Genomic DNA, 13,138 nt, shown 5'->3' with positions numbered 1-13,138 from the left:
CTCCAGTATGTGCTACAACCATGAGTGAAGCTAGCTCCAGTATGTGCTACAACCATGAGTGAAGCTAGCTCCAGTATGTGTTACAACCATGAGTGAAGCTAGCTCCAGTATGTGCTACAACCATGAGTGAAGCTAGCTCCAGTATGTGTTACAACCATGAGTGAAGCTAGCTCCAGTATGTGCTACAACCATGAGTGAAGCTAGCTTCAGTATGTGCTACAACTATGAGTGAAGCTTGCTTCAGTATGTGCTACAACCATGATTAAAGCTAGCTTCTCTGGAGTGTTGATAACACTTTACAAAAGCCTTGAAACAACACAAGAGCAATCCTTTGCCCCTTTTCCGAGTCTGAAATAAATTTACGTGAAGAGCTAAACTGCCTGGGCCATTCAGTGCAAGGAGTGGTGGAAGCTCAATCCTCTGCCCACTAATTTACCCAGTAAATCTCCATGCACAGACTGTCGGTGGGAACACAGGTGGAGCGACGTGTGTTCTCTCTGTAACATGGTCTCCATCACACACTGGATTTATCCGTCGCTCTCTTGGACTGAACCTGAGGGCCTCCCTTATCCGAACACGCTATATGACCTACAAATTTAGCGATTTCGTCCCTTACCTTCCCGGATTAAAATATGACAAAAATGTACTACATCTTTTTTTCACTGGTGCTGGTTGGTTGTCTCCCACTTGATGTGCCTCTACAGCTGGACGGTCCACAAAATGGCACATAATTTATCTTTCTTGAAAGAAGTGGATGAATGAGAAAACTCCAGTGTAGTGATTAGTCTGATATTGTTTGGAAACGAGAGTTTATTGAGCACTGAACGGTTTGTTTAAAGTTTTTGTTATTACATTACTGTTATAATAATAATTATTATGACTATGATTATTATTAAAATGCATCCTACCTCTCTGAACACATTTTCGCATCACACCTGCTGTGGCATGCAAAGAGTTTGTTACAATTTATTCGGAGTATGTCACACTCCCATATAGGCTGCCTCCCAACCCGCGAACCGGGCGCTAAGGGTTTGACAATCGATAGGGTACCCGTCGCTAAATCAGTACCTTGGTTCATTAACTAATCACAGGCAAGCCTGCCAAAGCTGAAGCAACGTGGTTCACTTGTGGGAAGCATTTATTAATTTATTTATTTATTTTGAAATTTAGCATACAAACAGAGGTACAAAAAATACAGGTAAGAGCAGCATGCCAAAGCCACTTATCTACCTGCAGACTTATCTACCTGCTGGATGAGTGCGGTGCACTCTGGCTTCTGCCTCGCCATCTGTCACCGTGGTGTACACTTATTATTCTATCTGTACATATTGTACATAGTATACATACCTGTATATAGTGGGTGAAGGCAAAATATACATTATAGTCTACTGCTGAGTTTGTTTGCTCCAATTCCCAATACGACCAGGTCTCAGAGGCAATTTATTACCTGTGTTCGTAATATCTGCTCTAGGCCGGAGCTCATCAGTACATTCGTATGGTCCCCTAACTAGGCTCCACACGCCAAGAGGGCCTCAGAGGCGCGCTGGGTTGAGAAAGGGAGAAAACGTGATGTGACCACCTGCCGTGGCTGACATAGTTGTTGGCAGCTCTAAACGGTGCATAAAAGCGACTCAAAGGGGAAACTGGGGAGCGAGTGTGTGAGAGGGGAGAGGGAGGGCGGAGAGAAGGGAGTGGGGACATGGAGAGAGGGGGGATGGGGAGAGGGGAGGGTGCTTGACATTCTCTGAGGGAAGGAGGGAAGGGAGGCTGACACCCCTGTCAGGTTGCTACATTCTTGAAGACGTGAAGTGTTCATCAGGTGTCGTGGAGCTGGCAGCTCACGTTGACAAGACACATTCGTTGAGCAACAATTATTTAGCGTGTTTGCCTCGCGATTAGCAAACGATTGATCGAACCTCCATAAATTTTACACTAAATGATCCCCACAGGCACAGGGTCAAACATAAAAATATAAGAAAATAGTGGGAGGTAGACATGGCTCCCGCAGGCTTGGTGTTAAGACTGGCATTAGTGGGCGTTGAGTCCTTTAGAATGCTGATCTGTATCTCCATCCGAGACAGTGAGAGAATAAAGTAAATAGTCGTTATCAAGTATCTGGGCTGTTAGAAATATCTGTTACAGCTTGCGAGTGAATTCTTGACCACCTAGTCTCAGCAGCGAACTTCTCTGAATTCTTTTACTGTTTTATACAAAAGAAGGAATTCAAAGAGCATTAGAAAGCTCGACGGTTAAGCGATCTTACGGCAGATCAGAACCGTAATGAAATCAACACAGCTGTGGCTTCTTTCTTTCTCTCTCTCTCTTTCTCTCTCTCTCTCTCTCCCTCTCTCTCCCTCTCTCTCCCTCTCTCCCTCTCTCCCTCTCTCTCTCCCTCTCTCCCTCTCTCTCTCTCTCTCTCCCTCTCTCTCTCTCTCTCTCTCTCTCTCTCTCTCTCTCTCTCTCTCTCTCTCTCCCTCACACAAACACACACACACACGCGCGCGCACACACACACACACACGCGCGCGCACACACACACACACACACACACACACACACACACACACACACACACACACACACACACACGTACGTTGGCTGACGAGGAAACAGCAGGTGAACCCAGTCACTTGTCTTTCTTTTGTATGTAAATGGCGCATTAGTGGAAGTTTAGGTCTGACCAGAGTGAGCCCTTGATGGGACATTCTGTGCAATAAAGCTGTCAAGGGAATAAGGAGATGCCAGAAAGCTTGGCAGTTGCTGAGTATGATGCCAGGTGCTGGGTGTGACGCTGATTCCTGGCGCCCAGCAGCCGGGTGTGATGCTGGTTCCTGGCGCCCAGCTGTTCGGTGTGCCGCTGGTTCTTGGCGCCCAGCTGTTGGGTGTGACCCTGAGTCCTGACTCCCAACTGCCAGGTGTGACGCTGGCTCCTGGTACCCTGTTTCTGGGCGTGACGTCACTTCTCTGGTTCTTGACGGGTACACTTGCTCATCAGATTGCAATATTCGGCACCTCACACTGACCCAGACGCAAGCCTTCTACCTGCATTTTCTCGCTCAGTAGAACGCAGACAGCCGTTAATCTCCTCCACTCTGCAGCCAAACTGATCCTTATATTCCCTTACTTTGTGTCCAAATTAGCCCTCAAACTCCTCCTACCTCTAAGCCAGACTAAACATCAAATTCCTCTACTTCGTAGCCAGTCTTACTTTCAAATTCCTTTTGTATCTAGATTGTCGGTTGATTACTTTTAAAATCAGAATATTTGTCCTTGCCTATTTCACTGGGCATTTTGTCTTTATTTCGGTGCGTTAAATTTCTTACGAGGAACTTGGAGTCTACGTGGAGGATGTTCCTGGGTCAATGCCCCCGCGGCCCGGTCTTTGACCAGGCCTCTAGCGTCAATTTCTTAATAATTCAAGTAAACAGAAAAGTCCTGTTATCCTCGCCTTAGGTTACTTTAGGTTATGTAATTCGTCTGGCAAAGCGATACCTGAACAGAATCAGGAGAAGTTCTAATCTGCACCAGTATCACAGGGTAGGCGGTCGCTTCCACTACTAGCCTCTCCAGTATGAAATGCCCACAGGACGAAATTCTCTGAGACTGACCCAAATGAAGCGAGATGCCTCTCCCGTGCGGTGACATCCCAGGCTCTCATTGGCCATGCACCTCACAAATTAAACAATTGTTTCCGCAGACACTTCAAAGGGGTTTGTTTTCAGGTGGGCTGATGAATCGCTGTTTCGCAGTGCATCACTCCGTTTCACAGGCGCACTCACACCTACCGCTTACACTTCGTTTTCATTCTCCACTGATTTATGCTGCTGAAAGCAGCCTGCAGAAATAACGATCCAAACACACACCACAACAAATTAACTTACAAACAAGATGCTGTTGTACAAACCAGATGAAGGTGATGTTAAAGTAATCTCAGACTCGCATGTATTCAAACCAGTTCCCAGAGTCGAGTGACCGTCCACATTTTTTCAATCATTTTTTTTTTTTACAGATTACACTGTGAGCTACAGGGCTGGTGTACTGTTACAGGTTCCTGGCAAGGGTAAGCTTCGCTAAATCTAACTTTCTATTATATTTGTCGCAATCAATGTGAAACAACCCTCATCTGGTCCATTGATTTGACTTTGTTTAAATAAAAAGTTTGCGAGAACTGTCAGTTATACTGCATGTTTCTGAATAGTGATTTTGTCTGACAGAGGTTTTATGTAATATAAATATTATGTTATAAATATTATCGAATTATTAAACATATTTGTTGTAAAAGGTTTTGGGGAATTAAAATTTTAATGTACATGTATAAGTTTTATTCTATATTTATCGGCACACGTGCAACAGTTTGGTGTCATTATTGATGAGGCGTTGGCTTCCTCAGCAGTCTTCTTCAGAGAAAACACATGGCAGACAGCTGAAGTAGTGGAGATCAGTCCCTCAGCCTAGAAATGAAGTATGAGGTGGTCAGTCCCTCAGCTTTGGTATGTGTTCAGCACCACAGCTTCGATGCAAGAGTTTGGGGGTAACATGGATCTCACAATGTGAAGTTTTGTGCCTCTGAAATGACAGTTTTGGTCCCCTTCTAGTGAGGTGCCTTGATGACTTTAATTAAAGAACCTTTGAAGTTACCCCGTCTTACTTTGGGCCAAATCTGATTGCCTCTCATGCAGCGCCAGGATAAATACTGGAATGACACAGGATAAATAGAGTTATTACAGAAACAAGAGGTTTCAAATAAATTTATGGCTGTATGCAAACTTTCCATTTACATATATGCAAAGAGAATAGGGGAATCGTAAAAGCTCATAAGCGAGTAAAATTTTTGAAATTTGTCGTCGAAGCGGCTAGTTTACTGTGCACCTGTGGAGTACCGTGTGAGAGCATATGGCCTAACTAGGAACTACTCCCAAAAAGGGTTTACATGATTATATCTGGATCTATATTTACAGTTAAATTATCTGTTGAAAGTAAATTTAGAAAACTTGGTTAATGTACCTGGTATGTTATTTTCATTAATAACATATCTTGACATATCTGTCAAGATATGTCAAGATTCTATATTTCCCAATAGCTATACAGTAAAGCACATAGTGTTCAAGATAGTGACCAGAGGGCTGGTCACATACTTTGCATTTGTATGTCTGCCAAACTGTCAGAAGTACGGGTAGTAAAGAGTAACCCGCTGGTATTTTCTTTCCTAGGGTGGTTCACTCGCATACCTGCGAGAGTTTAGGATCCATTGGAGCCGATTTAATGTAACGCGCACACGCGCACACAGAGGGGGATGGGGATAAAGGGGAATTAACTCAATTTTATACCTAATGAATGTCTGTTCTTCGTTGAGGGTGTGATGTGGATCGGCATCATGCTTGTTTTACGCTGTTCATGGAAGCAGTTGATGGGACTATGGAAAGTTGGGGAAAAGGGAGGGAAGAAGTGGGCTCTGGTAAAAGGAAAGGAGAGCTTTTGGGGAAATAGAATGCAGGGCTCTGGTAATGAGGGTGAGAGGGGTTGGATTTGAGGACCTGGCAAGTATGGACCAGTAGCCTTGTTGCAGTGTTCCTCCATTTTTTTGTTAAATAGAAAATCGATGGCTCTGAAAAAAGATAACGGATGGGTTTGGAAAAAGAAAGATCTCTCATAAAGGGAAAAGGAGGGCTCTGGTGATGGGGAAGGAGGGCTCTGGTGATGGGGAAGGAGGGCTCTGGTGATGGGGAAGGAGGGCTCTGGTGATGGGGAAGGAAGGCTCTGGTGGTGGGAAAGAAGGGCTTTGGTAATGGGGAAGGAGGGCTCTGGTGATGGGAAAGTAGGGCTCTGGTTCGAATCCTGCTTTGGACTGAGAGATCATGTTTCTTAAAAAGGTCGCCCGTCTGCGAATTGTTAAGCATATATTATTATTATTCTTTATATATATATATATATATATATATATATATATATATATATATATATATATATATATATATATATATATATATATCAGGTACACGCATAACAACTAGTACATATATAACAACATGAGCACATATTACAGAGTACAAGTATAGAAATAGGTACAGCTGTAGGAAAAGTACGGCTATAGCACAACAGCAGTAGCAATATGTATAGCTATAGCAGCAGGTACAGCTTTAGCAGTACCTATTTCTATAGGTATTGGAACATGTATAGATAGAGCAAGAGATACAGATATAGGTTAAAGGCAAATAAAACTGGAACGGGTGCATACATAAAAGCAGTTACAGATACAAGTACAGAGCTTCAAGTCTAGGTGTGTCAAGGTCATGGTAACAGAGTAAAAACTATAATTATAATTATTTGCTAGAGTACTAGGTTAGGTTAGGTTAGTTTATTCTAGGTTAGGTTAGTTTAGGTTAGGTCAGGCAAGATTTGTCAGGAAACTAGACAAGCGTTACCTGACGCATCAAGTTATGGCTTCACTCACTTCTCTTCACTCCATGAAAAATAAGAGTGCAATGAGTGCACTAAGGAAAATCTCTATGAATGTAAAGAGACAGATTTTTCACTACCCTCTCTTCATACGCAAGGGAGATTACTAACAGACACTTGGCTTTCTTCAAGAAGGAACTGGACGCGTTTCTCATGTCAGTGTCTGAACAGTATGGTTGATTAGGCCGTCTACTAGGAGGCCTGGTCTGGGACCGGGCCGCGGGGGCGTTGACCCTCGGATCACTTTCCAAGTTGGCCCTCCAGGTAATCTCATTCCATCTTTGTTCCATATACGAAATTTCTGCTTCAGTTTCTTTATACAAAATTTGCCAAAAATATTTTCTCGTGTATTAGAGTTCAGACTCACGAATAAGAAAACTCTTAATACCTCCTTCCATGTTGTATATTGTGTATTTACCGCTAAACACCTGTACAATATCAGAAAACCTGTTTGAGTACACAAATTAAGAATCTATGGGGTGGGTAATGAGAACCTTCAAAACAAGGGGGAAAATGCTAATGGTGACACTTTTCAAGTTGCTTATGCTCTCTCGTATGAAGTATTGCTCACTGTTGACGGCTCCGTTCAGGGCAGGAGAAATAACAGAGCCGGAACAAATACAGATATCGTTTACAGCCCACATTGAATCAGTAAAGAACTTAAATTACTGAAAACTCCTTAAAGTCTTAAATAAGTTCTCATTGGAGCGGAGGAGGGAGAGATACATGACATTATATACCTGGAAAGTACCTGAGAGCCCAATCTTAAATCTGCACACTGCCATAACATACTGGAGTGAGAGGAAGTGCCAAATATACAGTGAAAAGTACGGGTGCAGTGGACACAATAAAGGAACGCTGTATCAACACCTGTAACACCAGACTATTAAACATTTTAACAAAAGATATCAGGAACACTGCTGGGACGAGTGTAGAAGTCTTCAAGAGGAAAGTATACATCACCAGGTGCCAGATCAACCAGGCTGTGATGGATATATGGACCTGCGGACCACGAACAACAAAAGCCTGGTTGACCATGCAATCGCCAGACAAGTCTGGCTCATGAGCGGGCTCCGGGAGTAGACTCTCGGAACTCATCAAAGGTGTATCAAAGATAAGGGTCATCAAAGCTGCAGGTAAAATGTTCACCACCAGTTATACGTTTACCTCTGATGGGTTATGATGGGTTTTGAGAGTTTTCCTACTCTCGAGGCCCGTCTCTGGGTCAGGCTTATCTGGTGTTCGTATCGTCAACCAGGCTGTTGCTACTGACAGCCTGCTGGCCCACATTATCTTCGTCGTCGTTCCCTAAGCATGAGACAGATAATGTCTGACTGAACTGTTCGTTTAGTTGTCGTTATAAATATGTATCAGACCAAAATAACATTCACCAATATATGGAAGTTGGAGAAATTGTTGTTCGTAAAAGATGTAAGAAGCGTTAGTTTAGCCACAGAGTTATAGATGAATGAGGCAAGGTGCTTCAAAAAACAGATGCATAAGACTCTGATAAATGAGACACTGTGCGATATTAGGGTATTTTTATTATTCAGTCCAATGCAGGGAAAGGTGGACGTTGATGAGTTTGAGGTAATCGGTCCCTTGGCCTGTCTTGCAGAGGTAGTGTAGTTCTACTCTGCTGCTAGTCGATTCACACATCCCAGAGTATAAATAGGACCTACCTATTAGCATGGGGCAGTAGGCCTACTGTAAATGCCTGGATACGGTTAGGATCTCGTAATAAATGGTATACAATACCGGCAAAATTTTTATAATGCTTTTGAAGACCGACAAGTTGACAAATTGTTCGTAAACTGTTTATACAAACTCTGCTAGACACAGCAACATCTTGATGCAAGGAACTGTTTAAAGCTTGGCTAACTTATAGGCATTCCCTACTTCCTCGAGTGGAGTTTTCCACTGGTGACGCCGCCTACCGCTGCTTCACCTCATCTGTCAACAACATACGGGCCTCTCGACGCATTTGCTGTTCTTTTATCATGACTGATGAACTGAAGACATCGACTCCAGACTGAGGAATTGATTACCTCAAACTCCTCCGCCTTCTTCTATCTTCCTTCTCTGTATTAGACTTAAGAAGCCACTGGCTGGCGAAACGTTTCCAGAATAAAGATATCCAAATGTTGCACAAGTATCTCATTTATCAACAATCTGACAAGTTGAGAAGGAAGACATATTTGCAACACTAGGCATCTTTACCGACGAAAACGTTTCGCCAGCATTGCAGGCTTCATCAGTCGAATACAGAAATGAATCTGAATACTGGAGACATCAGCGTACATGGAAGATGAAGTAAACGAAATGTAGACGTAATCTGTCTTAATCAGTCCGTCACCCTAGTCTAGTGATGGAGATAATAGATCATAAATAAAGTATTGAATTATACTGCATTTATCTCTGTTTCATTAATCTAATGATGCAAATGGTTGGGATCTACCTAACAGGGGCCAGTAGACCTACTGCAGTGCTTCATTACTCTTTTGTAACTTAAATAAGGAATACACCTTCAGCTTCCGGTCAAGTCATTCTAGCATCATTATAGTCAACTCAGCACGTCCTAGCACCTGGATGTTACCTGGAGGTTATTCCGTGGATCAACGCCCCCGCGGCCCAGTCCATGACCAGGCCTCCCGGTGGATCATGGCCTGATCAACAAGGCTGTTACTACTGGCCGCACGCCACATTAGCTTGGTTTCTGATCAGTCTGCTCAGTATCTCATAGTTCAACAGTCAGCTCAGTGTCTCCAGCACTCAGAGAGGTTGCTCAGCAGCTCCCGGCACTCAGCTCCCAGACACACACATTCATCTCAGCATCTCCGGCCAGTCACTTGCTACCGGAAGCGGAAGCCAGCTTGTGAAAAATGGATTGTTTCCAGTTGGAAGGGCTAAGAGGCGAGTCCTGTTCCGCTGTGTCACTGTCATGCTGTGATGCTGTGTCACTGTCATGCTGTGATGCTGTGTCACTGTCATGCTGTGATGCTGTGTCACTGTCATGCTGTGATGCTGTGTCACTGTCATGCTGTGATGCTGTGTCACTGTCATGCTGTGATGCTGTGTCACTGTCATGCTGTGATGCTGTGTCACTGTCATGCTGTGATGCTGTGTCACTGTCATGCTGTGATGCTGTGTCACTGTCATGCTGTGATGCTGTGTCACTGTCATGCTGTGATTGTCACTGCGGTGCTGAGGCACTCGTCTGAGGTCCACTCTGCTACTGTTGGTATAAAAGTATCTATACTGCTCATTGAGTTATCTGGGTGTATCTATTTTGCTGTGTAATTATTTCCAAGCACTCTGAAAAAGACATAGGTTAGAGATCGAAATATACAGCCAATCTCTCTTATGTGTTGACCAGAATGGATTTTCTCTCATCACTGACAAGTTTTCATTACACTGTAAATTACACTGTAATTACACTGTAAATTACTGTTTATTACACTGTAAACTACACTGTAATTACCAGTTGTTTTTAGAGACTTACAGCATCAGTTTTTTGTAACCCAAGAACTGAAACTCAGGACTCTGTAAGCTCAGATAATCTGGGTTCGTTGTATTTGTGAAGGAAAGTCACAGGCAGCAGAACAGGCTTTGACTGAAGCAACGTTTCGCTCTGTGTAGTGTTCTGTCGAGTCAAGACTTGCTACCAGAAGCGCTACACAGAGCGAAGCGGTTCAAAACAAGCTGGTTCTGGAACCTGTCTTCTCTGCTCAATATCCCTCGTTCTTTGTTTTTCTTTGTCGTTGTTCTTTGTCGTTGTTCTTTGTCGTTGTTCTTTGTAGTTGTTCTTTGTCGTCGTTCTTTGTCGTTGTTCTTTGTAGTTGTTCTTTGTCGTTGTTCTTTGTCGTTGTTCTTTGTCGTTGTTCTCTGTCGTTGTTCTCTGTCGTTGTTCTTTGTCGTTGTTCTTTGTCGTTGTTCTTTGTCGTTGTTCTTTGTCGTTGTTCTTTGTCGTTGTTCTTTGTCGTTGTTCTCTGTCGTTGTTCTTTGTCGTTGTTCTTTGTCGTTGTTCTTTGTCGTCGTTCTTTGCCTAAAAAATTAAAGTTATTTTTTTTCATTTCAATCAAATGCTGTTACCTATTTAATATTTTATGTTTATATCTCAGAAATTAATATTTTTTTATATATCAAACACGTAAAAAATAACCATTACATTTGGAACTACCATAGATTTGCGCATTATTAAGCATTAACATAATGGAAATCAGAGGATTTGGGAGCAAATGTTTACGAACGAAGCAGCGATTAACCCCTTTCGCAATACACGGTAAATATTGGTGGAGGCTCGATCCCCCGTCCGCTTGTCGCGACCCGGACTCTGTTCCGTCGTAGAGTACGGTCCTTGGATCAGAACAAGAGATTAACGAGTACTAGATCAGAGGATCGATACTAGTTTATTTCCTGAAAAAAATGCTTTGTATACTTCTATAAAACCTTTCTTTCATATACCTCAATGCAAATTAAGCAATTTAACGCGAGATATTGAGTGAGAGAAGCCAGTGAGGTAGTTCAACTCACGTGGTTATTATTACGTTCTAATTTATCATTGTACGGGAGTTAAGTTGGAGAAATTTTGTTTGATTATTATAACTGAAGAAGCTAAAAATAATATAAGATTCAGCCTAGTTGATCAGGCCCTGATCCATCGGGAGGCCTGGTCATGGACCGGGCCGCGGGGGCGTTGATCCCCGGAATAACCTCCAGGTAACCTCCAGGTGTGTGTGTGTGTGTGTGTGTTCTGTTGTGTGTGTAATTATATATATATATATATATATATATATATATATATATATATATATATATATATATATATATATTATAATAATAATAACCTATGCTCGTAGGTTCGAGTCTCCTTCGACCAGAGATTAGTGTTTGTGAATATTTCGCCTATTCTGCGAATTCTAAACATATATATAGGTAAAACTGGTCAATTAGCAAGAATTCATTTACAATTAAGTCCTTTCTAAAAATTTTCTCTTATACGTTTAAAGATATATTTTTTCATTTATGTTAACGTAAAAGTGAATAATTTTGTACCAAAAGAACCTTAGAAAACGTTCTCAACCTTATTATAACAAGCGCAATTTAATTTAGCCTAATCCAACAAAATATATTTTAGATAAGTCTGCAGTAATTTAATAACAAACACAATGAAATACATTTTTTTCGTTAGGTTCGGAATGATTTTTGCGACAATATTGCATACACAAATTATCCCTTGCCTTATTCGGCAAGAAGAGCGTTGCTATTTAAGGCAAAATCGCAAGTTTTACCTATTCGGTACGACTAATATATATATATATATATATATATATATATATATATATATATATATATATATATATATATATATATATATATATATGTGTGTGTGTGTGTGTTTGCAGCATATGAAAATGCAACCGGGGAAAATATTAGGTTGGATTGCATATTTCGACATCCAAATGATGTCATATTTAGCAGATTTTTGCATCGATAAATGATCATTAAATTTTATCATTATTCATATATAAACATTTTTAATGTTAGCCATCAAGTGCTAGCAATATTTCTCAAGTAATGAGATAAAAAACAATTCTAAACAATTAACAAAGGAATGAAGGAGAAAGTCTCGCAGAATAATTCAAATTATACGATATTTCCTCTCAGTCAACTCGAAAGTCTTGGTGTAAATTGTGACGAAGAAAGAGCAGGAAAACGTGTTTCACACTGAAGGTGAAGATTTTCTTCTCTAACCCTTCAGGGTTAATAAACCCAAGAAAGTAGAGCAGTGTACGTTATTTCCACTATGATCCTTTGGTCCACTCACCTAAAATACGACCCCCATCAGCTGAATTTTCAAGTCATCAGGAAATACCACTGTAAGGAGACTCACGTATATGCCTCAACTTTCCCGGGGAGTCGACGCGGGCCCGTTCGGCTGTGAGCCCAACTGACTCACCTTAGCCATATTTATAATTAACTTTCGAAATACGAGGTCTGCTGACTTCCGGAGTTACACACGTGTCACGAACCTAGTCACGACTTCTTCGTGCATCACAGAAGTTTGTGGGACCATTAATTCCCGGACAAGAAGGAATTTAGAAGACGTGACCGGGGACTTCATGAGAAGGAAGTTCCCCATTAGTCATTCCAGCCAGAAAGAAAACATCACATTTGTTCTGTAGTCGTTATTGCCATCTATCTAATGCTATGCATGTATGTATGTATATAAATATGGTATATATGTACGTATGTATATATATGTCTTGCCGAATAGGTAAAACTGATCACTTACCGAGAACTCGGTGAAAATTAAATCCTTTCTTAAATCTTCTCTTATACGTTTAAATATATATTTTTTTCATTTACATTAATGTAAAATTTAATAATTTTGTACCAAAAGAACCTTAGAAAACTTACCAAACATTATTATAACAAGAGCAATTTAATTTAGCCTAATCCAATTCAATATATTTTAGATAAGTTTACAATAATTTAATAATAAACAAACAAAATAAAATATATATATTTTTTTCGTTTGGTTCAGAATGATTTTTGCGAAATTATTGCACACACAAATTTTCGCTTGCCTTATTCGGCAAGAGGAGCGTTGCTATTTAAGCCAAAATAGCAAGTTTTACCTAATCGGCACGGGGGAGTTGTTTTGCATCTTGCATTGCAC

At 41.4% G+C, this 13,138-nt stretch overlaps 1 long non-coding RNA gene across 1 annotated transcript in view; it reads left to right on the top strand.

The window, feature by feature from the left end:
* The first annotated feature begins 4,000 nt into the window (after positions 1 to 4,000).
* LOC138853011 (uncharacterized) overlaps positions 4,001 to 13,138 on the top strand; it is a 266,334-nt gene continuing 257,196 nt past the window's right edge. The window contains exon 1 of the long non-coding RNA XR_011392246.1: positions 4,001 to 4,060. This is a non-coding gene — a long non-coding RNA (uncharacterized lncRNA). The remainder of the gene's footprint in view (positions 4,061 to 13,138) is intronic.

The sequence above is a fragment of the Cherax quadricarinatus genome, chromosome 20, assembly GCF_038502225.1.
Source record: "Cherax quadricarinatus isolate ZL_2023a chromosome 20, ASM3850222v1, whole genome shotgun sequence".
NCBI lineage: Eukaryota > Metazoa > Arthropoda > Malacostraca > Decapoda > Parastacidae > Cherax > Cherax quadricarinatus.
Note: the sequence above shows the minus strand (reverse complement) of the source record. Positions and strands in the feature narration are given on the sequence as shown.